The following is a 16026-nucleotide window of genomic DNA, read 5'->3' on the forward strand; positions in this document are numbered from 1 at the left end:
GTGGCGAGCGGGGGCTACTCTTCATTGTGGTGCGTGGGCTTCTCATTGCAGTAGCTTCTCTTGTCGCAGAGCATGGACTCTAGGCGTGCGGGCTTCAGTAGTTGCAGCATGTGGGCTTCAGTAGTTGTGGCACACAGGCTCAGTAGTTATGGCTTGCGGGCTCTAGAGTGCAGGCTCAGTAGTTGTGGCACATGGGCTTAGTTGGCCCGAGACGTGGGAATCTTCCTGGACCAGGGATCAAACCCATGTGCCCTGCGTTGGCAGGTGGATTCTTAACCACTACGCCACCAGCGAAGTCCCGATCAGTGATCTTTGATGTTACTATTGTAATTGTTTTGGCGCCCCATGAACCATGACCATATAAGACAGAGAACTTAATCCATAGATGATGTGTGTTCTGTCCGCTCCATTGACTGACTGTTCCCTCATGTTTCAGTCTCTCTCTCTCTCCCCCTTCGGGCCTCCCTATTCCCTGAGACACAGCAGTATTGAAATTAGACCAATTAGTAATCCTACAATATCCTCTAAGTGTTCAAATGAAAGGAAGAATTATACACCTTTCACTTTAAATCAGAAGCTAGAAATGATTAAGCTTAGTGAGAAAGGCATGTTGAAAGCTGAGATAGGCCAAAAACTAGGCCTCTTGTACCAAACAGTTAGCCAAGTTGTGAATTCAAAGGAGATGTTTTCGAAGGAAATTAAAACTGCTACTCCAGTGAACACATGAATGATAAGAAAGTGAAACAGCCTTATTGCCCATATGGAGAAAGTTTTAGCGTTCTGGATAGAAGATAAAACCAATCACAGCATTCTCCTTAAGCCAAAGCCTAATCCAGAGCAAGCAAGGCCCTAACTCCCTTCAAGTCTATGAAGGCTGAGACAGGTGAGGAAACTGAAGAAGCTAGCAGAGACTGGTTCATGTAGTTTAAGGAAAGAAGTCATCTCCATAACATAAAAATGCAAGGTAAAGCAGAGAGTGCTGATGTAGAAGCAGCAGCAAGTTATCCAGAGGATCTAGTTAAGATAATTAATGAAGGTAGCTACACTAAGCAACAGATTTTCAGTGTAGAGGAAACAGCCTTCCATTGAGGACAGTGCCATCTCAGACTTTCATAGAGAAGTCGATGCCTTGCTTCAAAGCGTCAAAGGACAGGCTAATGCAGCTGGTGACTTGAAGTTGAAGCCAGTGCTCATTTGTCATTCTGAAAATCCTAGGAACCTTAAGAATTATGCAAAATCTACTTTGCCTGTGCTTTATCAGTGGAATAACAGAGCCTGGATGACAGCACATCCGTTTATGACACAGTTTACTAAATATTCTCAGCTCACCATTGAGACCTACTGCTCAGAAAAAGAAATTTCTTTTAAAATACGACTGCTCATTGACAGTGCACCTCGTCACCCAAGAGCTCTGATGATGTACAATGAGATTTATGTTGTTTTCATGCCTGCTAACACAACATCCATCTTGCGGCCTATGGATCAAGGAGTCATTTCAACTTTCAAGTCTTATGATTTAAGAAATACATTTCGTAAGGCTATGGCTGCCTTCACAGATAGTGATTCCTCTGATGATTTGGGCAAAGTAACTTGAAAACTTTCTGCAAAGCGTTCACCATTCTAGATACCATTAAGAACATTCGTGATTCATGGGAAGAGGTCAAAATATCAGCACGAACAGGAGTTTGGAAGAAGTTGATTTCAACCCTCATGGATGACTCTGAGGGGCTCAAGACTTCAGCGGAGGAAGTAACTGCAGATGTGGTGGAAATAGCAGGAAAACTAGAATTAGAAGTGGAGCCTGAAGATGTGACTGAATTGCCGCAGTCTCATGCTAAATCTTGAACAGATGAGGAGTTGCTTCTTAAGGATGAACAAAGAAAAGTGATTTCTTGAGATGGAATCTACTCCTGGTGAAAATGCTGTGAAGATTGTTGAAATGACAGTAAAGGATTTAGAATATTACATCAATTTAGTTGATAAAGCAGCAGCAGGATTTGAGAGGATTGACCTCAATTTTGCAAGAAGTTCTATTGTGGGTAAAATTTTACCAAACAGCATTGTATGCTACAGACAAATCGTTGGTGAAAGGAAGAATCAACCAATGTGACAGATGTCATTGCTGTCTTATTTTAAGAAACTGCCACAACCTCCCCAGCCTTCAGCAACCACCACCCTGATCAGTCAGCTGCCGTCAACATCGAGGCAAGACCCTCCATCAGTAAAAAGATTAGGACTCACTGAAGCCTCAGATGATGGTTAGCATTTTTTGGCAATAAAGTACTTTTTATATATGTCCATTTTTTTAGATCTAATGCTATTACACACTTAATAGATTACAATATAGTATAAACATAACTTTTATATGCACTGGAAAACCAAAAAATTAGTGTGACTCTCTTTATAGCAATATTCACTTTGTTGAGGTGGTCTGGAACTGAACCTACAGTATCCCCGAAGTATGCCTGTATACCTGGCAACAGGGATACAAAGATAAATAAGACACAGGCTTCATGTACGTAGTATTTTGCCTTTGCTTTTTAATTCATTTGAGTTATTAGAGGTTTATTCCTTGGGTTTTCTGTATTGTAGCCTATAGAAAATAAAATTTGCTTTAAAAAAAAAGAATTTCAAGAGATAATGTTGTTCAGACCTAGAACTAGCTCATCCCTCATTGGTATCACTAACCAAAACTACAATTTCTGCTTGGATGATTCAGAAGAAATAATAAAAAGGGTCATAGGATCAGGAGAAAGGGACAAATGGAACTTGAAGTGTTTGGGGTCAGGAGACAGGGTTTTGCTTCAGACTCTAGAATGAAATAGAATCTGAAATAGATTTTCTGAGTTGAAAAGTCTGGGTTAGAACCTTGGCCTTGCTCTATAACTTCAGGCAAACTACTTCAATGTTCAACACATTTATTGGAAACTGTGCGTCAAACACTGAACTAGGTGTATATGGTAGTGAACATCGTAGACAAAGTTCCTGTCCTCATGTCAGTTTAGTGGTACATATTTGAGGAAATAAAGCCCATAAGGGAATAGACAAGTACTATTTTAGAAAGCGAGGTCAGGAAAGACGTCTCTGAGAAGGTGTCATTGGAGCTGAGACTTAAATGAAGCAAAGATATTGCTTTAGGGAATTTTAGTAGTTTCTGAGCTTTAGTTTTCTCAACTGTAAAATGAAAAATAATAAAGGTCTACCTTATGGGGTTGTTAAAAATAGAATGAGATAGTATATGAGGTTAGTAAACCATAGTGACTAATCAAAAGTGAGGTATTATTACTTCTACTGTTACTCTCATGTTTCTCTTTGAAAATAATGTTCCAGGCATTTTCAGAGGTTGGGAGGGAGAAAGGAGCAGATTACAGAAAATGTTAAAGAGCATAAAAAAAGAAGTTTAACCTACTTCATAATTTAGTATCATGCATCTGTGGTACTTATTCATCCTTTTTTATAATCCAGTCTTTAAATCACAATTCTGTAACAATTCATTTTTTGAAAGTAACATTTTTTCCCAAATTTAAAAGTAATCTTTATTGAAGTATACTTTACATACAATAAAATGCACCTATTATATGCATACTGTTCAATGTATTTTGAGAAATGAATACAACTATGTAGTAAGTACCACAAGCAACATATAGAACATTTCTATCATCCTTTGTGTCCTTTCCCTTTTAATCCTTCCCACACTTAATCCCAGGCAACTACTAATCTGTTTTCTGTCACTATAGATTAGTTTGCCTGTTCTAAATTTTATACAACTGGAAGCATACAGTGTGAAAATTTTGAGTCGTTTTTTTTTTTTTTTTTTTTTTTTTTTTTACTCAGCATGTTTTCAAGATTCATCTATATTGTTGCATGCATCTGAAGTTTGTTTCATTTTATTGCTGAGTAGTATTCCATGGCATGGATTTAGAGCAGTTTGTTTATCTAGTCACCTGTTGATGGACATTTGGATTGTTTCTAGTTGTGGGCTTTTGTTAACGAAGCTGCTGTGAATACTCATGTAAAGGCTTTGTGTGGATCTGTTTTCATTTCTCTTTGGTAAATATCTAGAAGTAGGGTTACTAGGTTGTATGTGTTTAACATTATAGGGAACTGCCAAATTGTTTTCCAAAGTGCTTGTGCCATTTAAAATTCCCACAAGCAATATACGAGTGCTCCAATTGCTCTGTATTTTCACCAACACTTTGTATTATCAGTCTTTCTAATTTAAGCCATTCTAGTAGGTACGAAGTGGCATCTTATTGTGGTTTCATTTTACATACCTATGATGACTAATGATGTTGAACTTTTTTTCATGTGCCTATTGATTATTAATATATTTTATTTTGTGAGGTACTTATTTAAATCTTTTGCCCATTAAAATTTTTTTTTCTTCTTATTTTTTGCTGTAAGAATGCTTTATATGTTTTGGATACAAGTCTTTTGTCTGATGTATGTATAGTGAATATTTTCTACCCAATCTTTGGCTTGCTCTTTTGATTTTTTTTTTTTTTTTTTCCCCGGTACGTGGGCCTCTCACTCTTGTGGCCTCTCCCATTGCGGAGCACTCCGGATGCGCAGGCTCAGCAGCCATGGCTCACGGGCCTATGCACTCTGCGGGATGTGGGATCTTCCCGGACTGGGGCACGAACCCATGTCCCCTGCATCGGCAGACGGACTCTTCAACCACTGTGCCACCAGGGAAGCCCTCTTTTGATTTTTTAAGAGAATCTTTTTGAAGAGTAAGATTTTAATATTGACTTAGTCCAATTTATCAATTTTTTCTTTGATGATTAATTTTATTTTTTCTACTTTCTATGAAACATTTATGTACCCCAAGTCCATGAATACTTTCTTCTGTTTTCTTCTAGAAATATATACATAATTATATATATATATAATATTTGTATATTGACATAGTATCCTGTGGCCTTGCTATACTCACATTTATTTTAATAGCTATTTTTGTAGATTATTTTGGATTTTCTGTGTAAACAATCATGTTTATGAGGGAAAAAAGTGTTTTATATTTCCAATGTGTATGCTCCTTATTTCTTTTTCTTGACTTATTTTACACTGGCTATATTGAATACAGGTTGGTTGTATGAGTGAACATCCTTCCTTATTCTCAATTACAAGGGAGAAGTGTTCAATTTTTCACCATTAAGTATGATGTTAGCTTTAGATTTTCCATGTATATCACCAATGATTATTTTTTTTATCATGACAGCTCCTGAATTTTGTCAAATGTTTATTCAGCATCTATTATGATGATCATTTGCTTTTGCTACTTTAATTTGGTGAATTACATTGATTAATTTTTGAATATTAACCAACTTTGCATTTCTAGGACAGATCTCATTGTCTAGATGTATTAGCTTTTTTATATGTTGCTAGATTTGAATTCATAATATTTAATTTTAAATTTTTAACTTTTTTCTTCTTGTAATGCCTATCTGATTTTGGTATTAGGATAGTGTGGCCTCATAAAAAAAGTTGTGAAGTGTTCCCTTGTTGTTTACTTTCTATATTGTGTGGGATTACCACTTTTCCTTCCTTAAATGCATGATAGAATTCCTCAGTGAAACTTCTCACCTTCTGATTGCCCCTTTTGTCCTATTATCACAGTTAGTCTTTTCTAACAATTTCTGACTTGAACTATTCTGGATATTAATTACTTAACCAAAGAGTATTTGTTGATAAATAGATACTGTCTGAGACTGATAGTTAAAAACTAGTCATAACTTGATAAGAAAAATGAGAGTTTCGCTCGCTTAACATTATTCCTGTCTTTTCTCCTTTCCTCCATATGTTTGATATTTGTATTATTTTTAGTTCTTCTACTGTACATCTTTATAGCTCTAGTGTATATTCATAACCCTCTATTTCTTCTTCCATTAGCTTTCAACAATCTCTTTTAACTCCCATTTTTTTAAGTTCATAGTATGAATGCATCTATTTTATTTTTTACTTTTCATCCTCTTTCCATATCCTACCTCCTGTCAACTAAACTTTAAAATTTGCTGTCGGGGATGTTGAAATTTGCATTTTGTCTTACAAACACAACTAAGTCTTCTATATTTTGCCATAAGTTAACTCTTAAAGTTGAAAAGCACTAGAGGGTCTTTATATTATTATGATAGTAAAATTTATCCAAGGCCAGCCCAATTTACTATGCCAAGATTATATTTTCTTCTTTATAGAGTCAAAGTAAAACTTCCTGCCTTTTTGAAGGAAAATGTTACTAGTTTTAAGGTCAACTGAATACTCTTTGTTACACTTTTATTAACCAGTAGCTTCATTTTAATTTTTTTCTTAGACCATGTGTTTCATGTATTTTTATTTTATTTTGTTTTTCCTGGGTTTCTGTTTACATTTCTTTTCTGCTTGCATTATTTGCCTCTGTCATGTAGTTTCCTATTGCTGCTATAACAAATTATCATAAACTTGGTGCCCTATAACAGTACACATTTATTATCTTACAGTTCAGTAGTTAAGAAGTTTAAAATGGGTTGGTAGGGCTTCATTCCTTCTGGATGTTCTAGGAGAGAATTTGTTTTCTTGCCTTTTCCAGTTTCTAGAGACTACATCCACATTTCTATCCTCCTGATCCTGCATGACTCCAACTTCTGTTTCTATTGTAACACCTCCTTCTCTCACTCTGATCCCCTGTCTCCTTCTTCTAAGGACTCTTGTGATTACATTGGATCTACCTGGCTAATCCAGGATAGTGCTCTCATTTCAAGATCCTTAATTTAATCACATCTGCAGAGTCCCTATTGCCATGTAAAGTAACATATTCAAAGGTTCTGGGGACTAGAATGTGGACATCCTTGGGGAGACATAGTCATATGTACAATATTTTGCAACTTCTCAATCATACTTCAGCAGAAAAATAAACCTTTAGAAGTGTCCTGGGGAATCAAATTTTCTCCACAATTATTTCCCAGTTAGTTTTTTCCTCCATGCTTTTCCTGGCACTAACCTTAGTATAGAACAGGAATTTATATTTTCCAGTCTTAGACATCTCCAGATTACTAGACTGTCATCCATCTTGGCTATTAGGCGGAAAAAGCCTTTTGAACAAAGATGTATATGCTTCTTTTCCCATTTCTAGTTCAACTGAAAGTTGTCAACTTCTTGGAGAAACCTACCTGAGGCCTCAAAGAATAGTCAACACATTATAACATCCAGGTTTGTCCTTCCAAGGCTCTGAATGTTGCATTCTTATTAAGTGTACTGTCTGAATCCCAAGAATCAACAGACAATTAACTAGCTGTGTGCTACTACGTAATAAAGACTAGCACTTGACTTTTTAGTTACATGCAAAAGCCACTCAGTGTATATCATACACCTGGTCACTGTGCTAATTCTGTGTTGGGTATAATGATGAATATCATGCTTCCATGACGGTTTAATGAGACTCAATCCTGGGATTTTATACGGACAATTGAAAATAGAATTGTTTTTTTCTTTAGGGTTTTCATACTGGTAGAGATGTCAGTTTGGAGCTGCTGGTAGCCACCTTGGTATCATAAGGGGAGAATCTACCTGAAAGAAAAACCAACAAAGAGAAAAAGTAGAGCTATGAGTTGGAAAGACAGAGAGATGGTGAGTCCCAATGACAACTATATTTTCCCAGTAAGTGGGTGGCCTTTTCATTTTCTTGATAGTTTCTTATACTGCAGAAAGCTTTTTAGTTTGATGTAGTCCCATTTGTTTATTTTTGCTTTTGTTTCCTTTGCCTGAGGAGACATATCCAAAAATAATATTGCTAAGACAAATGTCAAAGAACGTAATGCCTGTGTTATCGTCTAGGAGGTTTATGGTTTCCAGTCTTACATTTAAATATTTAATCCATTTTGAGTTTATTTTTGTATATGATATGGGAAAGTAGTCCAGTTTGAATCTTTTGCATGTAGCTGTCCAGTTTTCCAGTTTATTAAAGAGGCTGTCTTCTCCCCATTGTATATTCTTGCCTTCTTTGTCACAGATTAATTGATCCCATAAGATCATTCATTTCTGGACTCTCTATTCTGCTCCACTGATCTAGTGTCTGTTGTTTTGCCAGTACCATACTGTTTTGATTACTGTAGCTTTGTAGCATAGTTTGAAATCAGGGAGCATGATACCTCCAGCTTTGTTCTTTTTTCTCAAGATTGTTTTTTGTTATTCAGGGTCTTTTGTGTTTCCATACAAATTTTAAAATTATTTGTTCTATTTCTGTGAAAAATGCTATTGGTATTTAGATAGGGATTGCATTAAATCTGTACATTGTTTTTAGTAGATGGTCATTTTTAACATATTAATTCTTCCAGTCCATGAACATGCTGTATCTTTGCATCTGTTTGCGTCATCTTCAGTTCCTTTCATTGGTGTCTTACAGTTTTTCAAGTACTGGCCATCTACCTCCTTCGTTAGATTTATTGCTAGGTATTTTATTCCTTTTGAGGCAACTGTAATTGGTATTGTTTCCTTAATTTCTCTTTCTGATAGTTCATTGCTAGTGTATAGAAATGCAACAGATTTCTGTATATTAATGGTATAACATGCAACTTTACTGAATTCATTTATTAGTTATAATAATTTGGGGGTAGCATCTTTAGGATTTTCTATGTATAGTATCATGTCCTCTGCAAACAGTGGTAGTTCTACTTCATTCTTTCCATCTTGGATTCCTTTTATTTCTTTTTCTTGTCTGATTGTTGTGGTTAGGATTTCCAACACTGTGTGAATAAAAGTGGCAAAAGTGGGCATCCTTGTATTGTTCCTGATCTTAGAGGAAATGCTTTCATCTTTTCACCATTGATTATGATGTTGGCCTGGGTTTGCCATGTATGGCCTTTATTATGTTGAGGTATGTTCTCTCTGTACCTACTTTTGAGGTATGTTCTCTCTCTGCCTACTTTGATGAACATTTTCAACATAAGTGGATGTTGAATTTTGTCCAAAGCTTTTTCTGCATATATATATATATATACACACACACATATATATGTATGTATGTATATATATATACATATATGTGTATATACATATATATGTATGTATTTAAAGGTGATGATCTCTTAAGTTCAAATGCATTTAACCACATTCATAGTCCCAGCAATGTTTAATATTTTTGATGTCATATTTCACATCTTTTTGTTTTGTGTATCCCTTAACTACTTATTGTGGATATAGATGATTTACTACTTTTGTATTTTAACCTTCTTACTAGCTTTATAAGTGGTTCATCTATTACCTTTACTGTATGTTTGCCTTTATCTGCTGGTGCACGGGACCATGCCCCAGTGCTAGGAGGCTATAAGGAGGATTTAAAAATGTTGCTTGCCCGCACTATGTCATCATGGTAGAACAAGCTTCTAACAATAGCTGCTGCCAGTGTCTGTCTTCCCAAGGAGGTCCCAGTTAGCCCCTGCCTCTTTAGGGGGCTCTCAAAAATCAGTATGTGGGTCTGATCCAGGCTTCTTTCAAATTACTGCCTCTGTGCTGGGACTTAGAACATGTGAGATTTTGTGCATGCCCTTTAGGAGCAGAGTTTGTGTTTCCTATAGCCTTCAACCTCTCCTGGATATAAACCCTGCTGGTTTTCAAAGCCAAGTGTCCTAGGGGTTTATTTTCCAGGTCAGGCCCTCTGGGGAGCCCAGTGTGGATTTCAGACACCTCACTCTCTGGGGAGGACCTCTACAGTTGTGATATTCCTCCCATTTGTGGATCACTAACCCAAGGATGTGGGTCCTGACTGTGCTTCTTCTCTACCCTTCCTGTCAATCTACTTGTGGTTCCTTCTTCATATCTTTAGTTGTGGGCAATCTTTTCTACTAGTCTTCAGGTCATTCTCATAGATAGTTACCATGTAAGTAGTTAGAAATTTCATCTGTCAGAGGAGGTAAGTTCAGGGTGTTTCTACTCCTCCATCTTGGCCCCTTCTAGTAGTCTTAGTTTTCCTCACAAGTTAAAAATAGCTATTTAGGTAAGAAATTTGTGGGGATAGAAATATGTATCAGTACTTTACTCATTTGAAAATTCCCCTGAGATAACTTGAAACTCTCATCTAAATCTCTTATATTTGCCATCTACATTCTCTTTTCTCAAAAGTAGCAGTAGAAAACACAGAATATTGTTCCCTAATGGTAATTTCTGTTAGATGTTTATTTACTCACTTCTCAGAATAAAAGTTTGTAGTGGGAATTGAGTGACTATGACTTTCTAACAGGGGAAAACAAAGTCACTTAAGCTCTTTAAAATTCCCATTTAGGGCTTCCCTGGTGGTGCAGTGATTGAGAGTCCGCCTGCCGATGCAGGGGACACGGGTTCGTGCCCTGGTCCGGGAGGATCCCACATGCCGCGGAGCGGCTTGGCCTGTGAGCCATGGCCGCTGAGCCTGCGTGTCCGGAGCCTGTGCTCCGCAACGGGAGAGGCCACAACAGTGAGAGGCCCGCGTACCACAAAAAAAAAAAAAAAAAAAAAAAATTCCCATTTACTTCACAGTACATTAGTTTTTATTTCTTACACACACACACACACACACACACACACACACACACACACACACACACACACACACACACACACACACACACACACACACTACAGAAAGAAACTAAAATACTCCACACAGTGTTTTAATAGTAAAGTTAAATCTATGTCCTTTTACAGGTCAGTCCTCTTTCATGTGCATAATTACTTCTAAGGACAAAAAAAAAAAATCTCATCCCAACATCTGTATATTTAACTTATACTCCTCCTGCTGGATTTACTTTGGATTTAGTTCTCAAAGATAGACTCTAAAGTCTTTAACTGAAGTTTTAAAAAATAGATTTTAGTTACCCAGGCTCTATTCTGAATTCTAGGGAGATGCCTCCTCACTATGTTTTAAATTTTAACAAGAACCATCTCATCTTCCAGTATCCACTTTAAAAAGTATTTTCCACACTCTTTCTGACTGTTATCTGCTTACAAAATATTAGAATGGTTTGTCTAATGTTATTTGCAAAAGAGCGACTTCTTGGGATGCTCAGTAACTATACTGTGTTTCCCTCCCCAGAATCCCAGGATAATCCCCTCTGAAGGTCTGATAGACTTTATAGAATTATTATGACATTCAGAGTGCTATCAGAGCTCTGAGTCACACAAAGTATTTTTCCAATATTATGATTTATCTGTGATCTTTTTACTGCCACGTCTTCTAAAATACTCAGGAAGACAAAGTCAACATGGCTTGTTCTTGAGTACTTTTTGTTTTGTTCTAGGAAGAAAATTTTTGAATTTGAGAGGTAGATAATGGTACATTCATAGTTTCCACTTTGAAAGTGGAAAGTATCATTTTTTTTCTACCAGTGGGATTGATGGCTTTAGATATGCATAGCTTAACTGGATCCTTTGTTACTCTCACAGCAATGTGTACCCAGTTCCCAGTATTGGGGGGATATATGGGATATCCAGGTGTATTAGCAGGGTAACCATCACACTAGGTTTGATAGAGCTGGGTCCTTGCTCTGAGTTTAGTTCTGAAGTTGCTTTGTAACCCTGCAGCCTCTCAGGTCCCTGAATTGATTTGCTTACCAGGAGACATGGGGTGTGTGAGCAGGCCCAAGGAGCAAGCAGAGGAACTCTAGACTGCTCTTATAGAATTACCCTCCATACGCATGCTTATATGGAGTCATACCTAATCATTAGCAATTTAGTGGGGGATTGCTTTATTCCAGAGCTATCACCTCAGAGCTCAGCACTGGAGAAATAGGATTTTGATGTGGAGGACGTAGGAAGTATAATTTTGAAGCCCTGGGCATTGCCCAAGTCTATATAGAAAACTACGAAGGGCAGTGCTGGATGCTATGGAAATCTGGCTTGCAAGGGAATAGGAGAGAGGAGAAAGGCACAGAAAAGAAGTAGAAGGGCACAGAATTCAGATGAGTTTTTCTGTCTCAGTTTTGCCAAATGGTGGCTCTGTTTCAGAGCTAACCCTTTAGTAAAGGGTTAGGGAGTAACAAACACTTTGAGTTTACTCTCCTCCCCACTTTGATGCTTGTTTTGAATGTTTTTTTCTTTGTGGTCACATCTGAGTTCCTGACTTCTACATGCACAGAAGCAGTTTCATGCTGAGAGTTGTTACAAAGCAGATCAGTGAATAAAAAATAAGCCAAAATGTTCACATTTTAGGTCAAAACATTTATACTGCTCTGATGAAGACACGTAGTAATTTTCTCATTATTTAAATGGAACGTATGTCTGTAAGACATTCCAAGGAGCAATCTTCCTTGTAGCTACAGATAAAGGATTTCTTTGACTGTTAGCTCTCTACCAAACCTCTATTAGCAGAGCACAAAGTAATTATACTGTCTGATTGGCTGGTATTATTTGGAAAAAGTAATTGTCTAAAAGAGAGAGAATATGCAGACTGATTTAATAATTTATATATCAATTTTGCCCTTTGGGTGGTTCTTATTAACATATAAATTAAGTTATAAAGCATATTTTGAACAGTGCATAAAGTCTGGAACAATTAGATAAATAAAACCAGCCTCAGACAGTCTCCTTCCACACACTAGAATTTCCCATAGTTCAGAATGGAAAAATAACTCAAGATTCTAAAAACATGTGAGACTGCCTCACTGTGCCGTAGAATTTTGAATCACTTCCAATAAAAGGCTTTATTTAATGTTTGGGCACAGATCTCTTGCCAAACAGGTCAGCAAAAGGTAGAAAAAGCAAGCTTTGGAAGATCTCCCTACATGTCCTTCTCAGCTTTTTTTTTTTTTTTTTGCGGTACGCGGGCCTCTCAACTGTTGCGGCCTCTCCTGTTGCGGAGCACAGGCTCCGGATGCGCAGGCTCACGGGCCTATCCGCTCCGCGGGATGTGGGATCTTCCCGGACTGGGGCATGAACCCGTGTCCCCTGCATCGGCAGGCGGACTCTCAGCCACTGCGCCACCAGGGAAGCCCCCCTTCTCAGCTATTTAATACTCATACTCTACTTGTACTTTCAAAGACAAGGGTGCAGATTCTGCCAAAAGCCCACTCGCAAATAGACTTTTTAAAACTACTGTAATAAAGCCCAGAAATCATTGCAGCAGTTTATGTCATCTGGTCTCAAATACTTTTGAAGCCCAAGAAGTGGATCATACCTAAAATGCCCAGGATAGGGTATTTAAGGATATTGTAGTATTTCTAAAAATATTATAAATAGCCATGTGCACTGGATAGTAATTGATTCAGTAATCAATGAAGACATCTTTCTTAATGTTTTTCCCTGAGATCCTCCTTTCTGATCAATGAGATCCCTCGCTGCATTTATTTATATTTGGGAAGAAGTCTCAATATGTAGAAAATGTAATAAACATCTATGATAAATATTCACCTCCAAAATGAACAAATATTAACTTTTATTCCCTTCAGATTTTTTTCTTTTTTAAATAAAACATTAAAATCTCTATGTTTTCTTTGGCCCATTCTCTTCTCTTTCCAAAGGTCAGCATCATCTGGTGTATGTATCCAAATTACATTTTTGTACTATATTAATTTTATGTTCTTTAACATAGTTTTATAATATTCTCCATAAATGTCTTACCCAATTAAAAAATTTTAATTGTATTTCCTATTTGTTATTGCTAGTATTTAAGTATGTTATTGTTTTTGTCTATCAATCTCAAGTCAGATAATCTGAATTCTCTTAATTTTACTTATCTGAACGTTCTTTTGAATATTTTAGGAAGGTGTTTATATGGTCTACAAATTAAAATTTTGCATCTTCCTTTCCAATCCTGATACCTCTTTTTTCCTATTCCTTTGATTAGGAGCTCCAGTTTAATTTTTCAGGCATCCTTGTCTCCTTATGTTACTGGAAACGCTTCTAAAGTTTTACCATTTAGACTAATGTTTGTAGTTAGTGTTTGGTAGATTCTCTTGATTAGTTAGGAGAATTTGTCTTCTTGCACATTTTTTTAGTTTATATTTTTCTGCTTTATTGAGAGGAATACATGGCATTTCTCTATTGATCTCTTAAAGCAGTAAATGTAGTGATTTATATTCATAGGATTTTCTAATGTTAAATCGTCCTTGCCTTCCTAGTCTTAATCCATTTGGTCAGGATCCATATATATATATATGGCATATATGTGTGTGTGTGTGTGTATATATAGCATATATATGTGTATATATATATACCCACGTATACACACACACACATATATACACTCATTATGGTAATTTTGGGACTTTTTAATTAATTAATTATATCATTTAACATAGTCATTGAGTACTTCATGTGTTCCAGGACATTAGGCAATAGAAGTACAACAGTGAACAAAATAAATTTTTAAAATATCTTTGCCCTTATAGATTACACTTAAGGAAGCAGTCAAAAGCAAGATTAATAAGTAAAATATGTAGTATGTTAGATAGTGATTGCCATTAAAGAAGAGAACAAGGAGAGAGAAAGGATGTGAAATCTGTGAGAAGTGTTGGACTTTAAATTGAATGTCCAGGGAAGTCTTCACAAAAATGTAAATTTGAGGATAGGGCTGTAGGAAGTGAGAGGATCTAGCTATGCAGCTAGCTGGATGAAGAATATTCTAAGCAGAGGAAGCAGAAGTTACTTCAAGTAGGAACATTTCTGACATGTTTGAAAAATAATTTGGTATTTTTTTCCTAGAAAATTACCTATTTCAGTGAAATTTTCAAATTTATTGGCATAAAATTACTTATAATACTTAATTATTTAAAAACTATTGCATTTGCAATTCCTAATATTGCTTTTTTGTCACTTTTTGTTTTGGTCAGTCTACCTAGAAATTTATGTATTTTGTTATTATTCTCCATACTATTATTACCAAATATTCTCTGTATATTGGAGTCGACAGTTTATACACTGCATCTTAGATATGCAAAAAAGTCACATATTTCTTTACCCCAGGGGACATCCTCCTTCTTACCCTCATGCAGTATACTAGTAAACTTCTGGATTTCTTGCATGTCAAACAGAAGCTGATAAAAATTTGGTAGTGCTAGCCCAGTCTCTCTCTCTCTGCCTAAACACACCATACTGCCATTTTGACTCTACTGCAATTGAGGGCATTGGGTCAAGTCAGTCAGAGAGAAAGCTGAGCTCTCCTGAAGCAACCTGCTTGCTTGTGTAAGGCCAAGGTGCCATGAGTTACAGATACTTCAGGAGTAGAAGTAGTGAAGACCAAGGACAATTAGACAGAGGGATGAGATACTTCCACTAGAATGTATTCATCATATTTTTAATTTTTTGTATTTTATGATGTTTTGACCTCTTGGGGCCTCACCCACTGCGGAGAGACTGTCCCTTCCAGGGTTAGCTAATTCCTAGAGATAGTAAACACTTGCCTGAGAGCACAATCTTCAGATGCAAATCAACCAATCCAGAACCCATATCCTCAACTACTTCCTTTACTGGGAGCCACTGTACCTCATCCCAGAGCCAGGCATCAGATAGCCAGGGGCAGTTCCTAAGTCCCAGAGCCCACCAAACTAGTCAATCCTAGGTCTGTCTACCCTGTTTAGCCTGCCTTGCCCATTCTTTCCCCCAAAAATATACAATGAAGGCGCTTGCCCAAATTTTTCCCTCACTCCCTCTGACTCCTGACCTGTGTGGCCCTGCAGTGTGCCATGCCTCCTATTTCTAGGAATCTGTGAGTATAAACTTCTTCCTTGATGACAGTCATTTCCATATCTGCGTGTCTTACCATACCTGATTATCAGAAATCCTGGGTACTTTTTAAAACACAAAGGGCCACATATAGAACATAGGTCTGTGTACCCAATGCCATTAGAATGTGTAAAGTTCCCTTGCAACCAGATGCCATCCTAAGAAGGAAGAAATTGAAGAAGAGGGAAAGGATTAGAGTCTTTAAATGGGGATTTAAGCTGTTCACACATCCTAATCTCACAGAAAATAAACTCATTGCTATTCTTGGTGGAAATTTTTTTTGGTCAAACTTTAAATTCTCAAGGATAGTGGCAAGTGATTATGGATGATGCTCCTTTATCTGCTTAGTCTCAGAATTTA

At 36.8% G+C, this 16026-nt stretch overlaps 1 protein-coding gene across 6 annotated transcripts in view; it reads left to right on the forward strand.

Moving 5' to 3' along the window:
- Nucleotides 1-16026, forward strand: part of LOC141275931 (uncharacterized) — a 247128-nt gene that overhangs the window by 99803 nt on the left and 131299 nt on the right. For all 6 annotated transcript variants that reach the window (XR_012324616.1, XR_012324615.1, XR_012324619.1 and 3 more), the window contains one exon: nucleotides 7470-7602. The gene's annotated coding sequence lies outside the window, so the exon portion shown is untranslated. The remainder of the gene's footprint in view (nucleotides 1-7469; nucleotides 7603-16026) is intronic.

This window comes from Tursiops truncatus, chromosome 11 (genome assembly GCF_011762595.2).
Source record: "Tursiops truncatus isolate mTurTru1 chromosome 11, mTurTru1.mat.Y, whole genome shotgun sequence".
NCBI lineage: Eukaryota > Metazoa > Chordata > Mammalia > Artiodactyla > Delphinidae > Tursiops > Tursiops truncatus.